Source organism: Ranitomeya imitator, chromosome 3 (assembly GCF_032444005.1).
Source record: "Ranitomeya imitator isolate aRanImi1 chromosome 3, aRanImi1.pri, whole genome shotgun sequence".
Lineage (NCBI taxonomy): Eukaryota > Metazoa > Chordata > Amphibia > Anura > Dendrobatidae > Ranitomeya > Ranitomeya imitator.
In genome coordinates this window covers 362,677,311-362,702,349 of record NC_091284.1, presented here as the reverse complement: position 1 = coordinate 362,702,349, position 25,039 = coordinate 362,677,311, and the positions used below count along the sequence as shown (strand labels likewise).

Sequence of the window (25,039 nt, the reverse complement as noted above, 5' to 3'; positions counted from 1 at the left end):
CAGTAAGTTAGGGCAGCACGGTGGCTCAATGGTTAGCACTGCAGCCTTGCAGCGCTGGGGTCTTGGGCTCAAATCCCACAAAGGACAACATCTGCAAGGAGTTTGTATGTTCTTCCCATGTTTGCATGGGGTTAATCCAGGTTCTCTGGTTTTCTCCTACATTCCAAAGACATAATGATAGGGAATTTATATTTAAGCCCCATTTGAGACAGCAATGTCTGTAAAGTGTTGCGGAATAAGATAGCACTATATAAGCAAAGCATAATAAATAAATATATTAAGTGTTAAGTGTACAAATCACCTATGTGCTTGGGGAGGGGATACCAAATGGAATTTTTGCCCTGGGTGCCAGTAAACCTAGATACATCTCTGCCTGTATCTCATTAGCACGTATTCCTGTAGTGCCAGATTTCCCCATTTTTAAAAAAAATATAAATATATTCATTTCATTGAAACAAAAACATAACATAGATAAAAATGCATTATGATGGATGATATCATCAAGGAGGATTACCAAATAGAGTAAGACATATCTACAGGTACCTAAGTGCAATGCAGAAAAAAGTTAAATAGCAGCTCAAAATATTACACATTTAAATAGGCCTGGTTTGAATTTTAGTAAACATGGCTACCAAAGGTGATGCTTGATATTGAATATACTAAATGTGTTAAATACACTCTAGTATAAGGATATATTATAAATAGCAATGAGCAAATAGTAAAATATTTGAAATTGGGAAAATAGGCAAAGATAATTTCTAACATCCGTGTATTCGTACCGAATAACAAATCCAATGCAAGTCAATGGGAAAGCCGACTATTTTTCTGCTGGACCCAACAAACAAGAGACCTGAGAAAAAAAGCTAAAATAAATGGGAAAGAGCTAAAACTTAAAGGGACACTGTCACCTGAATTTGGAGGGAACAATCTTCAGCCATGGAGGCGGGGTTTTGGGGTTTTTGATTCACCCTTTCCTTACCCGCTGGCTGCATGCTGGCTGCAATATTGGATTGAAGTTCATTCTCTGTCCTCCATAGTACACGCCTGCGCAAGGCAAGATTGCACCTTGTGCAGGCATGTACTATGGAGGACAGAGAATGAACTTCAATCCAATATTGCAGCCAGCATGCAGCTCGTGGGTAAGGAAAGGGTGAATCAAAAACCCAAAAACCCCGCCTCCATGGCTGAAGATTGTTCCCTCCAAATTCAGGTGACAGTGTCCCTTTAATGGGAACAGCAGGGAGAAAATGAAGTTTTACGGATTTCTAAAAAGACCTACCAAACCAAATCTAATTATTTTTTAATGGAAAAATGCTAAAAAAAACATTTTTTCCTTCATAATTACATGTATATAAAGCAAAAAAAAAAATAAAAAAAAATATACCTCTCTTTAGCATATGTTTACACGGAGCATTTTGACTTTAGTTTTTCCTTTAACATTTGTGAAGTCACTCCCTCATTCCAAATTGTTAGTTCGATAGTGATACATATTCTCCATCACTTTACAATCTCAGCTAAAACATGCCAATTTGAATTTTGGGCTTCGCCCGCCACCACCACCATGTCCACCGCCATGTCATTATGCGGCCCTCGCTTGACATTTTCAGGGGGCCAGCAGGTGCCGTGAAACCAGAGTTTGGGAAGGACCCTCAGGTGGCCCTGTATCATACATTTGGGAGAGCTCTCATTCCTATATTATGGAGGTCCCCCCTCATTCCAAATTTTTTCCTAGATAATAGAATACATATTCCCCATCACTTTACAATGCCAGCTAAAACATGCCCATTTGAATTTTGGGCATCACCAGCCACCACCCCAAAGTCCAATGCCATGTCATAATGTGGCCCTCACGTGACATTTTCAGGACAGCAGGTGCCATGAAACCTGAGTTTTGTGAGCTCCACAGTTCATTTTGGCCACTGTATACCAATGGAGCAACTGTCATAGCAGGTGATGCTAATGTAAGGTGAATATAATACTGGACTTGGGGGGAGCTGTATGCTCAATTTATTATTATTATTACTATACATTTATATAGTGCCATTTATTCCATAGCGCTTTACATGTGAAGGGGGCAAATATAGATAAGCACAATAAACATAAGCAAAACAAGGCACACACAAGTACAGAAGTAGAGAGGACGATGCCCACGAGGGCTCACAGTCTACAGGGGATGGATGAGGATACACTAGGAGAGGGTAGAGCTGGTCGTGTGGCGGTTCAGCAGACTATCGATCACTGCAGGATGTAAGCTTTTCGGAATAGGTTCTTTTTGAAGGTTTCTGTGGTAGGCGAGAGTCTGATGTGTTGGTGTACAGAGTTCCAGATATGGAGGAAGTATAGGAAAAGTCTCGCATGTGGTTGTGGGAATAAGAGATAAGAGGGGAGTAAGGAATGAGTGGGTAAGTACCAGAAGACCATGTCACAGATGTATGGAGTACTTGAAGCTGGTGAGGGACTGCTTGTATGCTCGGTAAAGCGGGATCGCTTCCATCTCCGCTCAGCAACTCTGGAACCCGTCTCAATACTTTGGTCAGGCTGGTCAGCCAGGGCTGCCTGTTGATTGTACATGTTTTGCTATGTGTGAGGGGGGCGGCCAAATCAAGTGCTGCTGTTATTGTGGTGTTCTGAAAAGTGGCAGCGGAATCTGTGTCATTAAGGGAAGCTATATCTGTAAGAGGGATAAAGGACTCAGAGAGTGATTGTACATTGATGTGTTTGATATTTTCAGCGAAGTTGAGTTTGTGGAGTGGGAGTTGCGCACTGGTAGAGGAGAAGGAAGAGAATGCCAGTAGGTTGTGGTCAACAGGGTGAGGGGTGAGTTAGTGAGATTAGTAAAGGAAAAGAGGCAGGTGATGATAAGATCCAGCGTGTGACTATCTTTGTGAGTGGCTGAGGAGGACCATTTAGTGAGGCTGAAGGAGTCAGTGAGAGACAGAAGTTTAGAGGCTGCTGGGGTGGAAGCGTCAATGGGGATATTGAAGTCACCCATGATGAGTGGGGATGTCAGGGTTGCCCCCACAGTCTACAGCTCCTGCACCTCCTCCTCCTCCTCTTCATCCTCCATGTCTAAAATCAACACATCAGTCAGAAGCTGGAAGCACTGCAGCACTACCTCAGCCAAGCGGCAACAGGCTGTGCTGAAGCTAATCTGCATAGGTGACAAACTGCACAATGCAGAAGAGTTGTGGACAGCACTGAAAGAGCAGTCAGATGTTTGGATGGCACCGCTGAACCTACAGCCAGGCATGGTCGTATGTGACAATGGCCATAACCTGGTGGCAGCTATGAGGCAAGGTGAGCTCACACACGTACCTTGCTTGGCCCATGTGCTTAACCTTGTGGTTCAACGTTTTCTGAAAAGCTACCCAAAGCTGCCGGATCTGCTATTGAAAGTATGCCATCTGTCTGCCCATTTTAGAAAGTCAGCTACATCCTCAGCTGCCCTTGCCGTGCTTCAGCAGCGGTTTCAGCTTCCAGCTCACTGACTGTTGTGTGATGTCCCCACATGCTGGAACTCTACGCTGCATATGTTGGAAAGGATTTGTGTGCAGAAGAGGGCTGTTGCTGACTACCAACATCAACAAGGCAATCGAATTTCAGGTCAGACTCCTCACATAAGACCTCAGGAGTGGACATGGATGTCAGACATATGTAATATCCTCCAAAACTTTGAGGATATGAAGTAGCCAGGTGGTGAAGTGGTCGAGAAAGGTGAAGATGGTTAGTTCTGGAGGGCGGTTGATAACAGCCAGCTGGAGGTTGGAGGGGGGAGTAGATGCAGATGGAGTGCACCTCAAATGAAGGAAGAGAAGTGGAGGGTGGTAGCGGAATCAAGCTAAAGGAGCAGGTGTCAGACAGGAGCAATCCAACTCCTCTGTCATTTTTGTTGCTGGGGCGAGGAGTGTGAGAGAGATGGAATCTGCCATAGGAAAGTGCAGCTGTAGAGGATCATGGCAGGGTGTTAGAAATGAGTGTGGGGATGTGTTGAGGAGGGCCAGGATTTGGGGATACGTCGCCAGTAGTGTTGAGCATTCCGATACCGCAAGTATCGGGTATCGGCCGATATTTGCGGTATCGGAATTCCGATACCGAATTCCGATACTTCCCGCGTATCGGATACCGGAATCGGAAGTTCCCAGAATTCAAATTGAACGCAGCAGCCAATGAGGAATGAATGAAAGTGTGGGCACATCCTGTTTAGCATGGTGGGCATGTAAGTACTGGCAAGGCTGGGATTGGCTGCTGAAATGATGTCACTCTGCACTATAAAAAAGCGCTGCCGCCATTTTGCGCTCACTCTGCTGTGATTTCAGTTAGGGACAGGACGCTGTGTTCTAACTGAGGGCCAGTTGAGCTTGCTAATTGCTTTATTTTCCTTTCCAAAGGCTAATTTAGCAAAACGCTGTGTGTTCTTCACTGTTCACCTTGCTCTTGCCTTGCAGCGCTGTTTTAACAGCGTTCTGCAAGGTCTCTGTGTGTGTGTGTGTGTGCAGCTCACTCTGTAGTCTGTGTGCAGCCATATACCCGGTTGTATTCAGCTCAGGGGGGGTTCACACTGCCTCACACAGTTGTTCTTTTTTGCTCTTAGTGCAGCCTGCTGCACATTTTTTCTCAAATTTCCTATTAGTGTTTTTCCACCAGTCTCCAGCTCTATTGTGGAAAAACACTACATAGGATAACCTAGAGGGGGGTTTTAGGGCCTTGCAGCGCCGTTTACGGCTGTCTGCACGGTCTCCGTGTGAGCCCAGCTCGCCCTGCAGTCTGTGTGCAGCCATAGCCGGTTGGATTCAGCTCAGGGTTCGTTACTGGCTCATACCTTGAGAAAAATTTTCCTTTTTTTCAAATAGTGCAGCCTGTTTAAAATTTGAAAAAAAAAATTCCTATTAGTGTCTTTCCACTCGTATCCAGCTAAATAGTGGAAAAACACTATATAGGATAACCTAAAGGAGGGTTTTTTGGCCTTGCAGCGCCGTTTACGGCTGTCTGCACGGTCTCCGTGTGAGCCCAGCTCGCCCTGTAGTCTGTGTGCAGCCATAGACGGTTGGATTCAGCTCAGGGTTCGTTACTGGCTCATACATTGAGAAAAATTTTCCTTTTTTTTCAAATAGTGCAGCCTGTTTAAAATTTGAAAAAAAAAAAATCCTATAAGTGTCTTTCCACTCGTATCCAGCTAAATAGTGGAAAAACACTATATAGGATAACCTAGAGGAGGGTTTTTTGGCCTTGCAGCGCCGTTTACGGCTGTCTGCACGGTCTCCGTGTGAGCCCAGCTCGCCCTGTAGTCTGTGTGCAGCCATAGCCGGTTGGATTCAGCTCAGGGTTCGTTACTGGCTCATACCTTGAGAAAAATTTTCCTTTTTTTTCAAATAGTGCAGCCTGTTTAAAATTTGAAAAAAAAAAAATCCTATAAGTGTCTTTCCACTCGTATCCAGCTAAATAGTGGAAAAACACTATATAGGATAACCTAGAGGAGGGTTTTTTGGCCTTGCAGCGCCGTTTACGGCTGTCTGCACGGTCTCCGTGTGAGCCCAGCTCGCCCTGTAGTCTGTGTGCAGCCATAGCCGGTTGGATTCAGCTCAGGGTTCGTTACTGGCTCATACCTTGAGAAAAATTTTCCTTTTTTTGAAATAGTGCAGCCTGTTTAAAATTTGAAAAAAAAAAATTCCTATTAGTGTCTTTCCACCAGTCTTCAGCTCAATTGTGGAAAAACACTACATAGGATAACCTAGAGGGGTTTTTTTGGGCCTTGCAGCGCCGTTTACGGCTGTCTGCACGGTCTCTGTGTGAGCGCAGCTCGCCCTGTAGTCTGTGTGCAGCCATAGCCGGTTGGATTCAGCTCAGGGTGCGTTACTGCCTCATACCTTGAAAAACAATTTCCTTTTTTTCAAATAGTGCAGCCAGTTTAAAATTTGAAAAAAAAAATTCCTATTAGTGTCTTTCCACTTGTATCCAGCTAAATAGTGGAAAAACACTATATAGGATAACCTAGAGGAGGGTTTTTTGGCCTTGCAGCGCCGTTTACGGCTGTCTGCACGGTCTCCGTGTGATTTAAACTAGCTCTGTAGCCCGATCTGCACCAAAAAAAAAGTTAAGTTCACCAAACACAACTTACACTTGTGTAGGCCACATTTGAAAAATAATAAAGTTTAGTCCACAATTTACAACATTAGTGTTTCTTACACCTGTTAGGAGGAGCATTACAGGAATAAGCACACTAAGGCCTTAGTACTTTTCTGCTTATCTTTATCTGTCAACCAAGATGAAGAGGGCAGGGAGTAAGGCACGTGGGCGTGGGCGCGGAGCAGGGAGAGGAGCAGGGAGAGGACGTGGTGATTCTGTGCCTGCTGCGGGCGCCGGTGACTCGTCGTCACTCAGTTTCAGCAGGGGACAGTCCTTCATGCGCAGCTTTGTCGGAGAGCGCCGTGCACCGCTGCTGCGTGAAGACCAAATTGAAGCCGTTGTCGGGTGGATGGCAGCTAACGCCTCGGCATCGACTTCAGTTAGTGCCACATCCTCTCAGGCACAGAGCACTGGAGAGCAGCCATCTGTCTCTTCACCACCTGCCAAATTGGCCAGGCAGTCAGAGAGCCCAGGACAGGAGCCGTCTCTACTTCTGTTCTCTGAATCTCTTGGCTTGGAAACAGGGGGCCAGCCAAGCAGCATTGGAGAAATGGAAGAAGAGGCAGTGTGCAGTGATGCCCAACACCTTTTTCTCTCTGACTCTGAAGAGGCAGGTGGGCCAGTGCCTCCGGTGACCACAGCGCAGTACGCATCTGATGATGAAACTCAGGTGCCGCTTTCTCGTGCGTACTGTGCAGCTGAGACTACCCAGGAGGAGCAGTTGGTGGCAGAGGGTAGTGGAGATGATGAGGTCCTTGACCCATCGTGGCGTGAGGAACAGGAAGGTGGTGGGAGCAGCTCAGAGGAAGAGCTTCCTCTTACGGGCCAAAGAGGGAGAGGGAGGGGGAAGACTGCGGAGCCTGTAGCCTCAACTTTGGCACCCGTTAGGAGCCTGTCTCTTTCCAAAGCCAAAAAGGGCGCTCCCAAGACTTGCAGTGCCTGGTCCTTTTTTGACACAGTTGCAGATGACATTTGTTTTGTCAAATGCAAGCTGTGTCATCATAAAGTAAAAAGAGGGAAAAATGTCAGCAACCTCAATACCACAAATATGTGGAAACATGTGCGGACCAGGCACGCGGTGGAGTTACAGAAACACACTGAAGATGTAGGCCAACCAACAGCGGCAGCTACCACCTCTTCAGCTCGTGTTGCCTCTTCCTCCAGCTCACGCACAGCTGGTTTGGCTTCCTCCCAGAGACCTTGTGTAATTCCACCCACAGCACCACCTTCCCAGTCATCCTCACACTCCCAGTCTACTCTACAGCCATCGGTAGTACAGGCATGGGAGAAAAGGCGGGCATTCTCGGCCAACCACCCCCGAGCACAGGCTCTGAATGCAGGCATTGCCAAACTGTTGTCCCTGGAAATGCTCTCGTTCAGGCTGGTGGAGACTGACAGCTTCCGTGACTTGATGGCATTGGCAGTCCCACAGTACAAGGTGCCCAGCCGCTTTTACTTCAGCAGGCAGGCTGTCCCTGCCCTGCACAGGCATGTTGAGGCAAACATAAAACATGCGCTACTGAACGCCGTCAGTAGCAAGGTCCACCTCACCACCGATGCGTGGACCAGTCAGCATGGACAGGGGCGATATGTTTCCCTCACTGCCCATTGGGTTAATGTTGTTGAGCCAGGTACAGATCGTGCGAGTGGCGCAGGACGTGTCCTGCCCACTCCAAGGATTGCAGGAATCCAGTCTGTACGCATCGACTCCTCCTCTTACACCAGTTCCTCTGATTCCTCTCTGCAGGATCCGTCACAGTCCACCCCCACATGGACCCGTGAACGTTTACCTATGACCGACATGAGCACAGCCGTGGCCAAACGTCAGCAGGCCGTCTTGAAACTAGTTTCATTGGGGCATCGAAGCCACACAGCGCAGGAGCTCTGGAATGCCATCAAGCAGGAGAGCGATGTGTGGTTACTGCCAGCGAATCTCCAGCCAGGCATGGTAGTGTGTGACAATGGCCGAAATCTGGTGGCAGCTTTGGCCCTTGGCAACCTCACTCACATCCCATGTCTGGCACATGTGCTCAATTTGGTTGTGCAGAGTTTTCTGAGGGACTATCCGGATCTTGATGCCCTGCTGCACAAGGTCCGCCTAGAGTGTGCTCACTTGCGGCGTTCCAGCTTGGCCAGGTCCCGCATTGCTGCTCTGCAGCGCAGATTCCGCCTTCCGGAACACCGCATCATATGTGACCTACCTACCCGGTGGAATTCCACGTTACATATGTTGGAGCGGTTGTGTGAGCAGCAGCAAGCAGTTATGGAGTACCAGCTGCATCAGGCGCAAAGAAGTCGCAGTCAGCGCCGATCAGACTTCACAACCACAGAGTGGGCCACTCTGAAGGACGTCTGCCAGGTTTTGCGTCCTTTTGATTATTCCACGCGGATGGCAAGTGCAGATGATGCACTAGTCAGCATGACTGTCCCCCTTATCTGCCTGCTTCAGCAAACTTTGCAAGGGTTAAGGGATGATGTGGTGGAAGAGGTGGAGGATGAGGAGTCACCTTTTCCATCAGCTTCTGGAGAGTCAGCGCCACGTGGTTCCTCACAAAGGGGTACGCAGGGGCCAATTTGTGAGGAGGATGAGGAGGAGTCAATGGACGAGGAAGAGCTCCGTCCAGAGGAGGGAGCGACACAATTGTCCAGTGGTCAGTGTGTACAGCGAGGGTGGGGTGATGACGAGCGGGCAGAGATCATGTCTCAAGCAGGGGACAGCGTTTCTGGGCCGGTTGGCACTCTGCAGCACATGGTGGATTTTATGCTGCAGTGCCTGAGAAACGACCGCCGCATCGACCACATTCTCAACATGCCTGATTATTGGGTGTTCACCCTCCTCGATCCTCGCTACCGGGACAACGTCCAAAACCTCTATTGTGGAGGACACGTGGCACAGCTGTGAGGTGCACAAAGAAGGTTCCCAAACCAGTAACAATAAGAAATAGACTTTGGCACTCAACTTCAATATGTCGTAAGACGTTTCGGTCAGTATCATTGACCTTCCTCAGTGTACTGCATCGACATCAGAAAAACAGAACAGAAGGATATATTATCTATGTACAAAAGATTCAAATAAACATCAAAATTACAAAAAAACCATTCTCAGTTCTACAATGGAACATGGAGACCAATACACTATTATATACTGTGCATATATAGTGATGGATGGGAAAATAGGGAATGGGGAAAAGGAAAAAAGAATAATGGAAAGAAAAAAGGATCATACCTTATGATCAGAGTTAGCAAGGATGTGGCTCAAAATTTGTAGTAAAGGTCCTAATGTAAATGTTTAGGGAGGTCCTAAAACAGATCCTAAATAGAAAGAAGGGAGTATATAATGACTGGGTTATCAGAGGTGTTCTTGGACTACATTAATGAAACTAACCCATATGTAGGTCCCAATGAGGGTAATGTGTGGAAAAAATCCAATGTTGGTTTCTTGTTATGGTAAGTAAAGCTAAATGAGAAAATAAAAAAATAAAGTAAATCGTGGAGCATAATATGCATGATGAGGGTACAAAAGAGGTGACGATTGATTGGGTAAATCTACATACCCTATGGAGATGGAGATATTATATGGGCAGAACACGTGGGTCACGAAAGACCTCTTACCTAGATAATAAATAAATATATAATGAAGGAAAATCCCATAAAGTGTAATCACAGTTACTGCTATAGTGTCTTACCCCAAATGGATAGTAACTGAATGTAGAACAAGCGACTGTATCATAGTCTAGCCTAATTAGGTCCATATGATACAGTCGCTTGTTCTACATTCAGTTACTATCCATTTGGGGTAAGACACTATAGCAGTAACTGTGATTACACTTTATGGGATTTTCCTTCATTATATATTTATTTATTATCTAGGTAAGAGGTCTTTCGTGACCCACGTGTTCTGCCCATATAATATCTCCATCTCCATAGGGTATGTAGATTTACCCAATCAGTCGTCACCTCTTTTGTACCCTCATCATGCATATTATGCTCCACGATTTACTTTATTTTTTTATTTTCTCATTTAGCTTTACTTACCATAACAAGAAACCAACATTGGATTTTTTCCACACATTACCCTCATTGGGACCTACATATGGGTTAGTTTCATTAATGTAGTCCAAGAACACCTCTGATAACCCAGTCATTATATACTCCCTTCTTTCTATTTAGGATCTGTTTTAGGACCTCCCTAAACATTTACATTAGGACCTTTACTACAAATTTTGAGCCACATCCTTGCTAACTCTGATCATAAGGTATGATCCTTTTTTCTTTCCATTATTCTTTTTTCCTTTTCCCCATTCCCTATTTTCCCATCCATCACTATATATGCACAGTATATAATAGTGTATTGGTCTCCATGTTCCATTGTAGAACTGAGAATGGTTTTTTTGTAATTTTGATGTTTATTTGAATCTTTTGTACATAGATAATATATCCTTCTGTTCTGTTTTTCTGATGTCGATGCAGTACACTGAGGAAGGTCAATGATACTGACCGAAACGTCTTACGACATATTGAAGTTGAGTGCCAAAGTCTATTTCTTATTGTTACTGGTTTGGGAACCTTCTTTGTGCACCTCACAGCTGTGCCACGTGTCCTCCACAATATATGTACTCACCCTTCCGTGTGCACGCTGTCTATCATGTCTTCATTGGTTTTTTCCTATAATCAGGAGGAGACTAATACTATTCTTTCTAAGTCTAATTTTTCCAGTGAGTTCCTCAAAGCCCCACCCAGGGAGACCAGGGGGAGAGATCTTGAACGTGAATCAAGGCATTTGGTCAATTTGGAGTTACACTGCGCTACGCTATCAGAATATCTCCGAGTCAAACGCATCCCAAGGGGCCTCAGAGTACCTCTAAGACCAACTCTTTTCAGTGATTCCTCCGCTTTCTGTTTAAAGTTTGAGCAAATACTTAATAAGTGCTCGTTTGATTTAATGACTTTAACTGTTGAATACCTACAAGAGGCGATTATTAAATCAAGTGATACAATTAAAAACATCGAATCGCAATTAACATCATCGTGCACAGCAGAGGAACTAGGTACCCTGAAATCTAAAATACAAACTGTTATCGATCAACACAAGAGAGACACTGAGAATCGGAAAAGGGTTAAATTTCAAAGAGACTTAGAGGACTACGATAACAATCGTGTGTATCACTGGCGTAATAACCTTTTTCCCCGCTCTGACCCACCTAGATCTGACCACTACTCGACAAACGAAGGATCTTCATCAAGCTCTGATACGGATAGAAGAGGCAACCGCATCAACATAAATCGTCATTTTTTAGATCAAGGCAGAAGATACCCAAGAAGAAAAGGCCCCGCCGGAGCCAGCGGAGGAAGAAATCCAGATTTCCACAGGGTCACCCGCTCCCAGGTACTAACTCTCTAGTCATTAACATTTCTTCAAGGACACTCAGTGTTGCGGAACATAGTCTCTTACAAAAGGGACTTTCATTCTGCCCCTATTCCAAATTGAATACATTCGGACTTGATATGGAACTACAACGTTTTTACCGTCGCATCAGATTAGTAACGCATTTTTCTCAAGTAGAAGGTACACGGACCTCTGATTCCTCCACACAACGAGCTCTCATATCTATAGACCATCTCGGTCTTCGTAATAAAAGCACCTATCGACCTCCTTCAGGCTCACACGCAGTAGAGACGTTTATTGAATTTGTCAATAAGGCATTTATACAACTGCGTCGGGACTCTGACGGTGGTAAATTGCATTTTTTACCTAATTTGACTAATCTTGATCTTCAGGCATTACAGATACTACGCGAGGATAAAAACATAATTATCAAACCCGCCGATAAAGGCGGAGCCATAGTCGTCATGGACAGGGCAGACTATATCAAGGAGGCTTACCGCCAACTGGGTGACTCTACTGTTTACATCAAATTAAGTAGGGACCCTATCAATGATATACGTAATGACATATCATCCATACTGAGGACATATCTTGATTTAGGTGTCATAGATAGCAAAACAAAGGATTTTCTCACTAAGGCCAACCCAGTCACACCCGTCCTCTACCTACTGCCCAAAGTACACAAAAGCCTAGTTAACCCACCAGGCCGACCCATCATTGCAGCTACGGAGTCCATCTTATCACCCATCTCCATATTCTTGGAAAAAGTTCTCACACCGTTGACGCAAAAATCCCAGTCCTATTTACTGGACACAGGGGCTTTCCTTAAGACACTACACACAATAGGCATAGTATCTAATGACTCCTATCTGGTCTCCTTTGACGTAAAGGATCTTTATACGTCTATCCCTCATGATAAAGGCATTGATTGCGTCAGACGCCTATTGGTCACATCTAAACTAGACCCTAGGACAATTGATTTGTGCCTTGAACTATTGAAAGTTGTCCTCACTCGTAATTATTTTCTGTTTGAAGATAATTATTATTTACAGGCACAAGGGACCGCCATGGGGTCCAATATGGCGCCCCCGTATGCAAATACATATATGGCCACATTCGAGGAGGAAGTTATTTATTTAAATGATCTCTTCAAAGCACATTGCATTACGTGGAAAAGATATATAGACGACATTTTTTGTATATGGACGGGCACTTTGGACTCTCTGAACGAGTTCTTTGAGATCCTTAATCACTCGTGGTCTGGTCTCTCCTTTACGATATCTAAGGATACACAACAGATCAGTTTTCTGGACACCATAGTGATCAAGGATGCAAGTGGCACCCTTAGCACAGACCTCTACAGGAAGCCTACGGATCGTAATAGCTTACTCTATTACACTAGTCTACATCCAACTTCTACTAGAAATGCCATTCCACGCTCACAATTCCAAAGGGTGGACAAATTGGTCTCTGACCACACTAAGAAACAAGTAAGGATTGATGAGATGTACCACAAATTTAGAGAACGGGGTTATCCCCCCAATGTACTTTATGATGCCTTACAACCACGTACATCTCCTAAACAATCCCCTACGGGACGGATACCTTTTGTACATACATATCATCCTTACGTCCACATCCTTCACCACAACATTAGAAAACATTGGAGACTTTTGAGGGAGGCACACCCAAATATACCTGAATTTCGGAATCATTTTTTGCCTTGCTATAAACGCCCCCGAAACATACGTGATACACTCGTCAAAGCGGATATTGGGTCAGGCCCACGCACATCTACACAGAGATTCCTTTCACAACCCAGAACAGGAACATACCCATGCCTACACTGTAATCAGTGTGGGAACGTATTAAAAGGAGATCATTTCTATCATCCCCACTCGGGCAAACAATACAAAATCAAAGATTATAGTACCTGTGACACCTCTTTTGTGGTATACTCCATCAAGTGCCCCTGTGGCCTTTTATACATTGGTGAGACATCACAATCCATTAGAGACCGCATCAGTAAGCACAAGTCTACTATAAGATGTAAAAATACGTTGCTCCCATTACCTCACCATTTCATAGAAGCAGGACACACCATACCCCAACTTAAATTTCAGGTCATTGAGCATGTTCCTGCACCCAGACGGGGGGGTAACCGTATCCAGACCCTCAAAAAAAGGGAGGCGTTCTGGATACATGAGTTGGAAACCATGACCCCTAGGGGTCTAAATAGGGAGTATGATCTCCTCTCATTCATATGATTTTCTGGGATTATAATGACTACTGTTCAGTACTTTTCGCATTTTTCTCTAGATTTATTGTATTCTAGGCTCTAGTCTACTTTGTTTGAATTTTATACTGATACGTTGCTTTATCTTACAGAGTCAACAATATTGAATGTGACGACACGGAATTATTCACACCCTGATCCTCCTCCCCTGGACCCCCATCCCGGTCCTTTTGCTTCCTATTATTATCATTATCATTGTTTTCCTTATCCTTACTTATCTCATTTCTTTATTTTTTCTTATCTTCGTTCTTTATCTTATTTTCCCCTTCTCCTTTTCTTCTTTTTTTACCCCTCCTCACACCGGTAGAGTATCTAACATTTATCTACAAACATTATAGCTCCAGTTATATGATATTTTCATTTCTTTCCACTCTTGGTACATTGGTGGAACGCACCACCATATTGTTCTATGCCCCAGTGACACGCACACACAAGGGGAGGGTGATATAGTCTTTATGACGCACCTCCGGTACACGGCCGGCATGCGTCACGGCCCCCCTCCTCCCATTAGTGTGCCATCTCTACCATAACACCTGCGGACCATTTGTTACATGGCACGCATTGCCACCCTATCTAGGAGGACAGGTATTCGACCCGCACGGATGATACGTCACTTCCGGTGACGTACTTCCGGTATGCGGCCGATTTGCAGCCCCGCCCCCAGCCCATATAAGAGCGCTCCAAACCTGGATGTAGTACCTCCAAACTAGCGGTGGACACCGCGTTTCTCTCTATCATCCGTTCTAGGTAAGATCTAAGATCTCTCTTCTGTGAGACATTCTATAGGCGGGACCAGTCATGTACTGGATATTCTCCAGACTTATAGCCGTTTCTGTTCTTCCGTTTAGGACAGGGACATATTCCTGCTCCATTTATTTTGGTCCGTATGTAACAACTTCTAGTCCTGGGTAAGACATCCTGAAGGAGCTTGTTATTTCCCGGTTGAGATTTCCGTTTTTCTTTCTCTCCGTTCATTTGGTTACTTTTATCCAGGCAAAAGATGTTCCCTGGTCCACCTATTAGGTCCATATGATACAGTCGCTTGTTCTACATTCAGTTACTATCCATTTGGGGTAAGACACTATAGCAGTAACTGTGATTACACTTTATGGGATTTTCCTTCATTATATATTTATTTATTATCTAGGTAAGAGGTCTTTCGTGACCCACGTGTTCTGCCCATATAATATCTCCATCTCCATAGGGTATGTAGATTTACCCAATCAGTCGTCACCTCTTTTGTACCCTCATCATGCATATTATGCTCCACGATTTACTTTATTTTTTTATTTTCTCATTTAGCTTTACTTACCATAACAAGAAACCAACATTGGATTTTTTCCACACATTACCCTCATTGGGACCTACATATGGGTTAGTTTCATTAATGTAGTCCAAGAACACCTCTGATAACCCAGTCATTATATACTCCCTTCTTTCTATTTAGGATCTGTTTTAGGACCTCCCTAAACATTTACATTAGGACCTTTACTACAAATTTTGAGCCACATCCTTGCTAACTCTGATCATAAGGTATGATCCTTTTTTCTTTCCATTATTCTTTTTTCCTTTTCCCCATTCCCTATTTTCCCATCCATCACTATATATGCACAGTATATAATAGTGTATTGGTCTCCATGTTCCATTGTAGAACTGAGAATGGTTTTTTTGTAATTTTGATGTTTATTTGAATCTTTTGTACATAGATAATATATCCTTCTGTTCTGTTTTTCTGATGTCGATGCAGTACACTGAGGAAGGTCAATGATACTGACCGAAACGTCTTACGACATATTGAAGTTGAGTGCCAAAGTCTATTTCTTAACGTCCAAAACCTCATCCCTGCGTTGACCCGGGAGCGTAAATTGCGGGAGTACCACGACACACTGGTGAATTCCATCATCTTCTCCTGTCCAACTGAGAGGAGTGCTGCTAGTGCTTTACAAAGCAGCTCAGTGCGTCGAGGCAGTGGGGGAGGCTCTGCCCAAAGAGGGAGCAGAAGCAGTGCCTCTGCCCAAGGCAAGCCGAGTATGGCACAACTCTGGCACACTTTTGTGTGCCCACCCCAAATGTCTACACCATCACCGGCGGCTCCAGTCAGCAGGAGGCAACGGTTCCGTCAGATGGTGACAGACTACATGGCTTGCCCTCTTACTGTACTCCCCGACGGCTCTTCCCCGTTCAAGTTTTGGGTCTCTAAGCTGGATACATGGCCAGAGCTAAGTCAGTATGCATTGGAGGTGCTGGCTTGCCCTGCGGCTAGTGTCTTATCGGAACGTGTCTTTAGTGCCGCAGGTGGTGTACTAACAGACCGTCGCATGCGACTATCCTCCGATAACGTTGACCGGCTTACTTTCCTGAAAATGAACCAGGCCTGGATCTCGCAGGAATTTGCCACTCCTCTGCCTGATTAATTAATTGGGTGTCATCCAGGTCTTCTGCTGTGTTCATCTTTCTACCACCTGAAATGCTATTCCTGGGCTCCAACACCGCCAGTTGCGGCTCAGAAGTGCAGGCTGCACAGTCAAAACATACGACCCAGTGTTATTGGGTTTCAGTAACGTCAGCTGATCCCCAGCTGTGTAGCCGGCAATGTGTCCTGCGACCGCTACGCTGGCACAACAACCTGAATGTAAGGGAACCTGGCCCCCCCCCCCGTCGTTTGTTACTGAAAGAGCCATCTTGTCCAGCAGTAATGCTGCACAAGGAAAAGGTAGCTATTTTTTTTGGGCTCCTTGCACACGCAGTACTTAACACTTATAAAATGTGTTCACTGATACCGTTATACCGTCCCAGAGCTGGGACTTTCCTTCGTAATGTGACGCAGCACAGCCGTCATTCCTACCCCCTTGGTGCCATGCGCTGCCTCCTCAGCGTTGTTTTAAGCTGTCACGGAGCCTGCGCTGTTCTGTTATCCCTTGGCCATGCCCTATTTGCGCTGCCTGTCTTCTGACATAATTTGGTGTCAGGCTGGCTGCGCCTGTGCGGCCGCGCTGCCATAGATCCCGCCTCGCAGTGTCTTCTGATTGAGTCACACTGCGGGCCTGGGATCCATGGGCATGCGCAGTGCATATCTTCCCCTCGGGCTCTCGCTCATTTCCCTCCGCCTTCTTTAGACTGTGCGCCGTCAGCTGATCCCTAATAGCATGCCACGGCCGTGACAACGCACAGTCTGAAGAAGAGGGAAGGAGGGGAGTGAGAGTCGAGGATATGCACTGTGCCTGCCCATGGATCCAAGGCCCGCAGTGGGATTACGTTAGACGAGACTGCGAGGTGGGATCTGGAGCAGCGTGGACGCACAGGCACTGACAGCCTGACACCAAATTATGTCAGAAGACAGGCAGCGCTAATTGGGCATGGCCAAGGGATAACAGAACAGCGCAGGCTCCGTGACAGCTTAAAACAACGCTGAGGAGGCAGCACACGGCACCAAGGGGATAGGAATGACAGCTGTGCTGTGTCCCATTACGAAGGAAATTCGCACCTCCGTGACGGTTTAACGGTATAAGGGGACACATTTTTAGTGTTTACTTCTGTGTTTGCAAGGAGCATAATTAAAAGAGCAACCTTTTCCTTTTGCATCCTTAGCGCTGCACAAGATGGCTCTTTCAGCTACAAACGTCTTGGGGGGGGGGTTAAAGGTTCCCTTTCAACTTGCTCCAATCAGGCTTCGGCCTACACTCTGTTCCTCTGCTCCTCCTGCTGTCCCTGGGCTCTAACACCGCCAGTTGGTGCCTGGAAGTGCTGTGTGCACAGTCAACAGTCGCTCCTCTGTTATTGGGGTTCAGTAACGTCAGCTGATCCCCAGCTGTGTGTGCGGTAATACCTCCAATCTGCTCCTCCTGCTGTCCCTGGGCTCTAACACCGCCAGTTGGTGCCTGGAAGTGCTGTGTGCACAGTCAACAGTTGCTCCTCTGTTATTGGGGTTCAGTAATGTCAGCTGATCCCCAGCTGTGTATCCGGCAACGTGTCATGCGACCGCCACGCTGGCACAACTAAAATGTAAGGGGACCTGTCCCCCCCCCCCCCTAGGCGTTTGTTACTGAAAGAGCCACCATATGCAGCACTAATACTGCACAAGGGAAAGGTCGCTCTTGAAATTATGCTCCTTGGAAACGCTGAACTACACACTCATGTAATGTGTCCCCTCACACCGTCCAACCGTCCCAGAGGTGGGTCTTTCCTTTGTAATGTGACGCAGCACAGCCGTCATTGCTACCCCCTTGGCACCGTGCGCTGCCTCCTTAGCGTTGTTTGATTCCGTCATGGACCCTGCACTGTTATGTTATCCCTTGGCCATGCACAGTTTGCGCTGCCCGTCCTCTGACATCATTTGTTGTCGTCCTGGCTGCGCCTGTGCGTCCACGCTGCCCGAAATCCCACCTCGCAGTGTCGTCTAATGTGATCCCACAGTGGGCCTGGTATCCATGGCCATGCGCAGTGCATATACTAGCCTCTCATTCCCCTTCTTCATGCTTCTTCAGACTAGGCGGCGTCAGCTGATCCCTAATAGCATGCCACGGCCGTGACGCCACACAGTCTGAAGAAGCATGAAGGAGGTGAGTGAGAGGCGATGATATGCACTGCGCATGCCCATGGATCCCTGGCCCGCAGTGGGATTACATTTGATGACACTGCAAGGTTGGATCTCGGGCAGCTTTGACGCACAGGCACTGCCAGCCTGACACCTAAATGATGTCAGAAGACGGGCACCGCTAACTGTGCATGGCCAAGGGATAACATTACAGCGCGGGCTCCGTGACAGAACCAAACAACGTTGAGGAGGTGGCGCACGGCACCAAGGGGGTTGGAATGACGGCTGTGCTGTGTCACATCACAAAGGAAAGTCCCACTTCCGGGATGGTTTGACGGTGTGAGGGGACACATTATATGAGTGTGTACTTCAGCGTTTGCAAGGAGCATTATTTTCGGAGCCACCATTTTCCATGTGCAGTATTACTGCTGTACAAGATGGCTCTTTCAGCAACAAATGCCTGGGGGGGGGGGTTAAAGGTTCCCTTTACACTTGCTCCACTGCAGGCTTCGGCCTACACTCTGCTCCTCTTTGATTCCCTGGGTTTCAACACTGTCAGTTGACACCTGGAAGTGTTGTCTACACAGAAAAAACACTAGGTGATGTGTCAGTGGGGTTCAGCACCGCCAGCTGTTCCCCTGCTGTGTAGTCGGCATCGTGTCTAGCACAAGCCACGCTGGCACAACCGACCAAAAGCTTCCACCAGTGCAGGCTTCGGCCTACACTTTGCTCCTCTCCTCCTCCTGCTGACCCTGGGCTCAAACACCGCTAGTTTTTGCCCAGAACTGCTAGCTGCACAGAGAAAAACACCAGCCAATGTGTTAAGTGGGGTTCAGCAACGCCAGCTGTTCCCCTCCTGTGTAGCTGGCAACGTGTCCTGCAAACGCCACGCAGGCACATGAACTGAAATTGAAGGGAGCCTGGCCCCCTCTCCCCCAGGTGTTTCTATGTATAACAGCCACCTTGTACAGCAGTACTGCTGCATTTGTACAAGGTGGCTGACTTTTTCTCCTTGCCCAGGTGGAACTCAACACGTACAAAATGTGTCTCTTTGAGACCATTCCACTGTCCCTGAGGTGTGACTTTCCTTTCTAATGATACGCAGCACCCCCCTTGGTAGCGCTTCCCGTCTTCTGACATCATCGGTTGGCTAGTTGCGCCTGTGCGTCCGCCCTGCCTGAATAAAATGCTCCTCGTTGTCTTAATTATTTTGACTGCGAGGGTGTGATTGATGGGCACGAGCAGTGCATACCTTCGCCTGTCTTAACTCATCTCCTTCCGCCTTCTTCAGACTGTGCAGCCTCATGGCCGTGGCATGCGAGAAGGGATCAGATGAGGCCGCCCAGTCTGAAGCAGGTGTAAGGACATGTGTGAGCGGCAAACATATTTAGTGCACCAGGGCACGAATCCCAGCACCGCAGTGTGATTTTTTAAAAACACACTGTGGGTCTGGGATTCATGTCCACCGCTAACCGCAACGGCCAACATGAAATGAGGTCATAAGACAGGAAGCGCTCACAGCGCATAGCCAAGGGATCACAAGAGCGCAGACTCCTGTACAGCAACTAACAACGCTCAGGAAGCTGCGCCCATGCAAAAAGGTGTTATTTTCGACACCTGTGCTGCTTTTCTTTAAAAAGACAAGTCACGCCTCCACTTCTGTTTAACAGTATAATGGGCTAAATAGTGTACGTGTTGCATTCAGCGTGTGCAAGTAGACAAATTAATAGTGCAACCTTTTACTTGTGCAGCATTAATGCTGCAGAAGGAGTGGCTCTTGTACTTTGTAACACCTGAGGGGGGGTTAAAGGTAACCTTTGAAATTGGTTCAACTAGGCTTCGGCCTACACTCTGCTCCTCTCCTCCTCCTGCTGACCCTGGGCTCTAACAACGCTAGTTTTTGCCCGGAAATGCTAGCTGCACAGAGAAAAACACCAGCCAATGTGTTAGTGGGGTTCAGCACCGCCAGCTGTTCCCCCGCTGTGTAGCCGGCATCGTGTCCAGCAAAAGCCACGCTGGCACAACCGACCAAAAGCTGCCACCAGTGCAGGCTTCGGCCTACACTTTGCTCCTCTCCTCCTCCTGCTGACCCTGGGCTCAAACACCGCTAGTTTTTGTCCGGAAATGCTAGCTGCACAGAGAAAAACACCAGCCAATGTGTTAGTGGGGTTCAGCACCGCCAGCTGTTCCCCCGCTGTGTAGCCGGCATCGTGTCCAGCAAAAGCCACGCTGGCACAACCGACCAAAAGCTGCCACCAGTGCAGGCTTCGGCCTACACTTTGCTCCTCTCCTCCTCCTCCTGCTGACCCTGGGCTCTAACACCGCTAGTTTTTGCCCGGAAATGCAATCTGCACAGAGAAAAACACCAGTCAATGTGTCAGTGGGGTTCAGCAACGCCAGCTGTTCCCCTGCTGTGTAGCTTGCAACGTGACCTGCAAACGCCACGCAGGCACATGAACTGAAATTGAAGGGAGCCTGCCCCCCACCCCCAGGTGTTTCTATGTATAACAGCCACCTTGTACACCAGTACTGCTGCATTTGTACAAGGTGGCTGACTTTTTCTCCTTGCCCACGTGGAACTCAACACGTACAAAATGTGTCTCATTAGAGACCATTACAATGTCCCTGAGGTGTGACTTTCCTTTGTAATGACACACAGCACCACCCTTGTTAGCGCTGCCCGTCTTTTGACATCATTGGTTAGCTGGCTGCGCCTGTGCATCTCCCCTGCTCGAAACAACGCCCCTCGGTGTCTTATTTTTTTGGACAGCGAGGGTGTGATTGATGGGCATGTGCAGTGCATATGTTTAACACCAAAAAAGGACACATTCAAGAAAAAACACCAAAAACAGGCAAAGATGCTTACCTGTCTAAACAGGCCTCAATACAAATGCACAAGCAGGGTGCAGCGGACCCAAACAAAATAGCAAATGCACAGGTGCGATACCTAATGAAACAGCCAGCCTTCAATAAGGGTTTGGCCGTGTGGTACACCAATGCACTAAGATAAAATACTCTGTATGTGGCGTGTTCACACAAGGAATGCAAAGCGTCTGGCTGCAGCCTATTAATGACGCCATATGGCGGGCTGCCCAGTGCTAAAATGCATCCTGTGTGAACAGAGGCCACAGTGTACAGAACAATTCGGGCCCAGCTGCACCCTGCAAAAAATATACGTGCAAAAAAACATATAAATATATGTAAGGTCTTAGTTGATATTAGGGCCATAATATGGAAGCTGGCAACCCACGCCAAGGGTCCTTACGTATTGCCAGTCCTACTCTAACATGAAAAACACCAAAAAAGGACACATTCAAGAAAAAACACCAAAAACAGGCAAAGATGCTTACCTGTCTAAACAGGCCTCAATACAAATGCACAAGCAGGGTGCAGCGGACCCAAACAAAATAGCAAATGCACAGGTGCGATACCTAATGAAACAGCCAGCCTTCAATAAGGGTTTGGCCGTGTGGTACACCAATGCACTAAGATAAAATACTCTGTATGTGGCGTGTTCACACAAGGAATGCAAAGCGTCTGGCTGCAGCCTATTAATGACGCCATATGGCGGGCTGCCCAGTGCTAAAATGCATCCTGTGTGAACAGAGGCCACAGTGTACAGAACAATTCGGGCCCAGCTGCACCCTGCAAAAAATATACGTGCAAAAAAACATATAAATATATGTAAGGTCTTAGTTGATATTAGGGCCATAATATGGAAGCTGGCAACCCACGCCAAGGGTCCTTACGTATTGCCAGTCCTACTCTAACATGAAAAACACCAAAAAAGGACACATTCAAGAAAAAACACCAAAAACAGGCAAAGATGCTTACCTGTCTAAACAGGCCTCAATACAAATGCACAAGCAGGGTGCAGCGGACCCAAACAAAATAGCAAATGCACAGGTGCGATACCTAATGAAACAGCCAGCCTTCAATAAGGGTTTGGCCGTGTGGTACACCAATGCACTAAGATAAAATACTCTGTATGTGGCGTGTTCACACAAGGAATGCAAAGCGTCTGGCTGCAGCCTATTAATGATGCCATATGGCGGGCTGCCCAGTGCTAAAATGCATCCTGTGTGAACAGAGGCCACAGTGTACAGAACAATTCGGGCCCAGCTGCACCCTGCAAAAAATATACGTGCAAAAAAACATATAAATATATGTAAGGTCTTAGTTGATATTAGGGCCATAATATGGAAGCTGGCAACCCACGCCAAGGGTCCTTACGTATTGCCAGTCCTACTCTAACATGAAAAACACCAAAAAAGGACACATTCAAGAAAAAACACCAAAAACAGGCAAAGATGCTTACCTGTCTAAACAGGCCTCAATACAAATGCACAAGCAGGGTGCAGCGGACCCAAACAAAATAGCAAATGCACAGGTGCGATACCTAATGAAACAGCCAGCCTTCAATAAGGGTTTGGCCGTGTGGTACACCAATGCACTAAGATAAAATACTCTGTATGTGGCGTGTTCACACAAGGAATGCAAAGCGTCTGGCTGCAGCCTATTAATGACGCCATATGGCGGGCTGCCCAGTGCTAAAATGCATCCTGTGTGAACAGAGGCCACAGTGTACAGAACAATTCGGGCCCAGCTGCACCCTGCAAAAAATATACGTGCAAAAAAACATATAAATATATGTAAGGTCTTAGTTGATATTAGGGCCATAATATGGAAGCTGGCAACCCACGCCAAGGGTCCTTACGTATTGCCAGTCCTACTCTAACATGAAAAACACCAAAAAAGGACACATTCAAGAAAAAACACCAAAAACAGGCAAAGATGCTTACCTGTCTAAACAGGCCTCAATACAAATGCACAAGCAGGGTGCAGCGGACCCAAACAAAATAGCAAATGCACAGGTGCGATACCTAATGAAACAGCCAGCCTTCAATAAGGGTTTGGCCGTGTGGTACACCAATGCACTAAGATAAAATACTCTGTATGTGGCGTGTTCACACAAGGACCCTTGGCGTGGGTTGCCAGCTTCCATATTATGGCCCTAATATCAACTAAGACCTTACATATATTTATATGTTTTTTTGCACGTATATTTTTTGCAGGGTGCAGCTGGGCCCGAATTGTTCTGTACACTGTGGCCTCTGTTCACACAGGATGCATTTTAGCACTGGGCAGCCCGCCATATGGCGTCATTAATAGGCTGCAGCCAGACGCTTTGCATTCCTTGTGTGAACACGCCACATACAGAGTATTTTATCTTAGTGCATTGGTGTACCACACGGCCAAACCCTTATTGAAGGCTGGCTGTTTCATTAGGTATCGCACCTGTGCATTTGCTATTTTGTTTGGGTCCGCTGCACCCTGCTTGTGCATTTGTATTGAGGCCTGTTTAGACAGGTAAGCATCTTTGCCTGTTTTTGGTGTTTTTTCTTGAATGTGTCCTTTTTTGGTGTTTTTCATGTTAGAGTAGGACTGGCAATACGTAAGGACCCTTGGCGTGGGTTGCCAGCTTCCATATTATGGCCCTAATATCAACTAAGACCTTACATATATTTATATGTTTTTTTGCACGTATATTTTTTGCAGGGTGCAGCTGGGCCCGAATTGTTCTGTACACTGTGGCCTCTGTTCACACAGGATGCATTTTAGCACTGGGCAGCCCGCCATATGGCGTCATTAATAGGCTGCAGCCAGACGCTTTGCATTCCTTGTGTGAACACGCCACATACAGAGTATTTTATCTTAGTGCATTGGTGTACCACACGGCCAAACCCTTATTGAAGGCTGGCTGTTTCATTAGGTATCGCACCTGTGCATTTGCTATTTTGTTTGGGTCCGCTGCACCCTGCTTGTGCATTTGTATTGAGGCCTGTTTAGACAGGTAAGCATCTTTGCCTGTTTTTGGTGTTTTTTCTTGAATGTGTCCTTTTTTGGTGTTTTTCATGTTAGAGTAGGACTGGCAATACGTAAGGACCCTTGGCGTGGGTTGCCAGCTTCCATATTATGGCCCTAATATCAACTAAGACCTTACATATATTTATATGTTTTTTTGCACGTATATTTTTTGCAGGGTGCAGCTGGGCCCGAATTGTTCTGTACACTGTGGCCTCTGTTCACACAGGATGCATTTTAGCACTGGGCAGCCCGCCATATGGCGTCATTAATAGGCTGCAGCCAGACGCTTTGCATTCCTTGTGTGAACACGCCACATACAGAGTATTTTATCTTAGTGCATTGGTGTACCACACGGCCAAACCCTTATTGAAGGCTGGCTGTTTCATTAGGTATCGCACCTGTGCATTTGCTATTTTGTTTGGGTCCGCTGCACCCTGCTTGTGCATTTGTATTGAGGCCTGTTTAGACAGGTAAGCATCTTTGCCTGTTTTTGGTGTTTTTTCTTGAATGTGTCCTTTTTTGGTGTTTTTCATGTTAGAGTAGGACTGGCAATACGTAAGGACCCTTGGCGTGGGTTGCCAGCTTCCATATTATGGCCCTAATATCAACTAAGACCTTACATATATTTATATGTTTTTTTGCACGTATATTTTTTGCAGGGTGCAGCTGGGCCCGAATTGTTCTGTACACTGTGGCCTCTGTTCACACAGGATGCATTTTAGCACTGGGCAGCCCGCCATATGGCGTCATTAATAGGCTGCAGCCAGACGCTTTGCATTCCTTGTGTGAACACGCCACATACAGAGTATTTTATCTTAGTGCATTGGTGTAC

General features: G+C 46.5%; 1 long non-coding RNA gene across 1 annotated transcript in view; it reads left to right on the top strand.

Moving 5' to 3' along the window:
* LOC138672098 (uncharacterized) overlaps window positions 1-14,094 on the top strand; it is a 53,931-nt gene extending 39,837 nt beyond the window's left edge. The window contains exons 2-3 of the long non-coding RNA XR_011319576.1: window positions 11,329-11,509; window positions 13,898-14,094. This is a non-coding gene — a long non-coding RNA (uncharacterized lncRNA). The remainder of the gene's footprint in view (window positions 1-11,328; window positions 11,510-13,897) is intronic.
* Window positions 14,095-25,039: the final 10,945 nt, after the last annotated feature.